Consider the following 5,000-nt stretch of genomic DNA (forward strand, 5'->3'; position numbering starts at 1 on the left):
ATATGTAAATATATTAATTACCGAGGTAATATATATATTATATATATATATATTATATATATATATATATATATATATATATATATATATATATATATATATCTGACTCACAAGCTCGAACCCAGATTTTTCAATTAAAGGCAAGGCTACTGACAACTAAGCCACACAAGTCATTAAAGAAATTGGAACCCCAGTATTTGTGTGGCTTAGTTGTCAGCATCCTTGCCTTTCACTTTAAAGACCTAGGTTCTATCCTGATGTGAGTCAGACATCTATTTGGGTTCCACACGTGATTTTGTGTTTAATATTTCTATCATATTCAATCAGTAGGGATAATTCGAATGAAATACTGTAAATTGGTTCACTGGTGAGCCGGAAAGTTTCGGAAAACACGCTGGTATGCAAGGTAGTTAGCCTTCCCAGGTAATGCTTTAGTTGCAGTGGTACTTAGGTTCCAACTTTTATGACTTGCGTAATATACTTGTCAGTGGCATGCCTTTGTCATTTGAAAGATCTGGGTTCGATCCTGATGTGAGTCATAACTATAATGAATATATATTTAATATAATAAAAATATAATATTCTATATATATATATATATTATAATATAGATGATATAGATATATGATCTATTATGAGTCAATATATCTATGAATATTAATATATATAATATAATATGTTAATTCTTAATAGTATTATATTAATAATAAATGAATATATATATATATATAATTATATAATTATATATATATATATAAATATATAAATATATATTCATATATATATGACTCTCCATCAGGATCGAACCCAGATCTTTCAAAATGAAACGGCAATGCCACTGACCAAGTATATTACGAAGTAATATTTATTTAATAGTTATATTGTAAATGTTGATATTTATGATTGATATTTATATATATATAATATATATAAGTGGATATATAATAGTCTATTCTAACTTATATCCTAATATAATTATACTATATAATATATAATATATGGTATATATATAATATAATTAGAATTTATAATCTGATAATATATATAATATATTATATTATATTATATATATTATATATATTATAATAATGTCTCTATATATATAATGTTATATATTATAAATATATATAATATCAATATATATGTTTAATATATGTTTATACATATAAATATATTCAAACTATATATATATATATATAAAATTATCTAAAAATATATATATATATATATTACTTCATATTGATATATGACTCACATCAGGATTGAACCCAGATCTTTCAAATGAAAGGCGATGCCACTGACAAGTATATTACGCAAGTCATAAAAGTTGGAACCTAAGTACCACTGCAACTAAAGCATTACCTGGGAAGGCTAACTACCTTGCATACCAGCGTGTTTTTCCGAAACTTTCCGGCTCACCAGTGAACCAATTTACAGTATTTCATTCGAATTATCCCTACTGATTGAATATGATAGAAATATTAAACACAAAAATCACGTGTGGAACCCAAAATAGATGTCTGACTCACATCAGGATAGAACCTAGGTCTTTAAAGTGAAAGGCAACTATGCTGACAACTAAGCCACACAAATACTGGGCCAAAAGACCGACAGAGTTTTTCTCTTATGGACATGTTCTCAAATGCCATCCTTCATTTTCACTCCAAGGTTGGACTGATAGGGCCCAAAGAATTCTTTCAAAAGCCCTCAGGGGAGGTGAAACATGACGCACAAAGGAACGAACATTCTCGCACGCTACACCTCCTTCAGATGACGTCACTGACACATAATGAGTTCATTACACAGAAAGAGTTAGTGACATCACCGATTACTTATATATATATATATATATATATATATATATATATATATATATATATATATATATATATATATATATATATTACATGTTTAGACTGTACTTATTGCTGGCCTATGAAAATGGTCAGAAAGCGAGTATTGCGCAACACTGTACCTCTCGACATTACACCTCGAAATGGTGATGTCAGGCGGAAGAAGAATGTCCCTCGTTAGTGATACAGAAGTCACCTTGAATAGAGCTGAGTTTGCTGTGGAAATTTCCTGATGGAATATTAGGTGAGCGAATTTGTTCTGAGGGGGCAGAACCTGCGAGAGATAGGTTTTATTCTTATAGAATGTAGAAAACCCTGTTATTTGTAGATTGAGTTATGAAATAAGTAATCGGTGATGTCACTAACTCTTTCTGTGTAATGAACTCATTATGTGTCAGTGACGTCATCTGAAGGAGGTGTAGCGTGCGAGAATGTTCGTTCCTTTGTGCGTCATGTTTCACCTCCCCTGAGGGCTTTTGAAAGAATTCTTTGGGCCCTATCAATTCCAAAACCTTGGTGAGTGAAAATGAAGGATGGCATTTGAGAACATGTCCATAAGAGAAAAACTCTGTCGGTCTTTTGGCCTTTGTGAGCCAAATTATTACCAGTTACGATAAGCCCTGATTATGTATTTACGAAATGAAGGGACTATACTTTTTGCTAGGTGACTTTTTAATTTGGAGAAATGTCTTATTCTTTGTTCATTTGTGGGATTTGTTTCATTTGGCCAGGCCTTGTTTAAAACAGTCCGTTTCTTATGTCGGATCATGGGGGAATTCTCATTCTTTTAAACTTTGATTAATCTAGCTTTTCCTGTGATACCTAGACTCTCCTTATCCCTTGAATAAAGTTTATTTTTTTGTAGTTCAAAGTCTAATTCAGTGCCTAAATGAATTTTTGCCACTATCTTGTGACTTGGTAGGGGATTTCATATTGGTCACTCTACTATGCAATGTATAAGGGGCCTTTAGCCTGTTTACACACACACACACACACACACACACACACACACACACACACATATATATATATATATATATATATATATATATATATATATATAAAATCATGTGGATTTCCATCAATGTTTCTCCTCTATAAATATATAAACCTGAATTTTTAGGGCCTGAAATGAACAAGATTTACATCGTTGCTTTTGATTTGAAATATCACATTCTTTTATAAATCTTTTGGGATGGCTAAGATATAATTTAAAATCATTAATAGAAAAACATCTTTTAATTATTTTTTTTTTTTTTGAAGTAATACCTAAGTTTCTTAGGACTTTCGATGTGAATGAAACTTTTATTAACAATATCAAGGCAAAAGTATAAAGATTAAAAACACTTCCAAAAAATAGAAGCAAGCACTATATATGAAATCCTATGCAGGGGTTGCTCAAGGAATTATATTGTTCAAACTGGCAAAGATCTAAATGTGAGAGTAAATAAATATTCATAGTAAGGGAGCTTTTCAGTATTCGAATGCTAAATTTTTACATACGATGAATTTTCATCGCCCCATGACTGGCATAAATGCAAAACGTGACAACCTAGAATCTTCTTTCATGAAATTATTGATGAGGACTTAAATAACATTAGTTCTTGTCTTTTGAACTTGGGTGGTTTTATTATTGTTGTAATTATTCAGTAGCCGAATAAGAAAATTTCATGAATAATGGGATGTTGCATTTGGATATTAGCTTCTTGATAATGAGAATTTGTCCACTAAATGTTCTATTTCAAATGTGCTGTTCTTACATGTATTGTACAAGGATCAATATGGTAATCGTTTTTTAATAACTAATTTGATCGAATTGGGGTCTGAATCAATTGTGATAAGCTTCTTTTGTAGTAAGACAGATATGTAAGACTGTTTTGCTACTATTTAGTCTAACCTGTTTTATATTTAGATTTTTATTATTTATTGAAGATTTTTATGTAAAATTACACGAAAGAACTTAGTATTTAGTCTTTAATTTTCTTGTCCTTGTGCTGAACATGAAATATGCTATCATATAAAAATGTTGTGGTTTCCCCCATAATGGACACCGGTCGAATCAAAGCTTCATTTGCTATTTTTTCCCCGTCTACTTATGACGACTGGGATTTCTTCGTCTCCGATAAATGCTTATAAGATAAAGTTAAGATTGAATTTTCTGCACAAATGCCTGAAAGAACAAGTGGAGGCCAGGACCTTTTTACCTGGGAGTCTTATAAATAAGAGACCGCCAACTTGATGATTTGCAAGGCATAGGTTTGACGAAAGTCATTTAGAAGACAAAATTAGATGTAAGATTTCCACCAACATGAGAATGGATTTCAACCACGAAAGCCAAACAGGACGGAACAATTGATTGTTGGACCATTGTTTTGTCGCTCTTAAGGACAACTTAGGAATAAAATCTTACGGTTTGATGATATTATTGACTTGAGCAATCAAAAAAATCCTCAGTTTGATGCTAATATAACCGACAAAATTCTGAATGGACTGCATTTTGCATGTCTAAGGGAAGTTTTGAGAATGCTAAAATAGTAATTTTGCTACTTTCTTCTGGTTATAATATATGTATTATACATATATATATATATATATATATATATATATAATATATATATAATATATATAGATATATAGATATATAGATATATATGTATATATATACTATATATATATATATATATATATATATATATATATATCTATATATATATCTATTATATCTATATATCTATCTATATATATATATATATATATATAGTATATATATATATATATCTATACAAATACGCATTAAGCTACAATTGTCGTTTCATATCTAATTCGCTCTACCTCGGAATTAATAAATTTTTATATATGTTAACTGAAGGGGAGTGTTTTAGTTGATAATAATTTCGTTAGCTCCCGAGCACAAACCTAGGAACCAAGAAATCAGGACGTTCAGCGAAGCGCCTTTAACCATGTACGTCCTGATTTCTTGGTTGCTATGTTCGCGCCCGGGAGCCGACGAAATATTAACAACTAAAAAATTTCCCCTTCGGATGACATATGAAAATATATTAATTCCGAAATAGAGCAAATTATATGTTAAAGGACATCTGTAGCTTAATGCATATATATGAATCACGGTGATGTGACCAGACTCAT

The 5,000-nt window shown here is 30.2% G+C and overlaps 1 protein-coding gene across 1 annotated transcript in view; it reads right to left on the reverse strand.

Annotated features, from left to right (window-relative positions):
- Positions 1–5,000, reverse strand: part of LOC135215364 (metabotropic glutamate receptor-like) — a 1,454,460-nt gene that overhangs the window by 231,051 nt on the left and 1,218,409 nt on the right. The gene's annotated exons all lie outside the window — the stretch shown is intronic.

Source organism: Macrobrachium nipponense, chromosome 5, assembly GCF_015104395.2.
Source record: "Macrobrachium nipponense isolate FS-2020 chromosome 5, ASM1510439v2, whole genome shotgun sequence".
NCBI lineage: Eukaryota > Metazoa > Arthropoda > Malacostraca > Decapoda > Palaemonidae > Macrobrachium > Macrobrachium nipponense.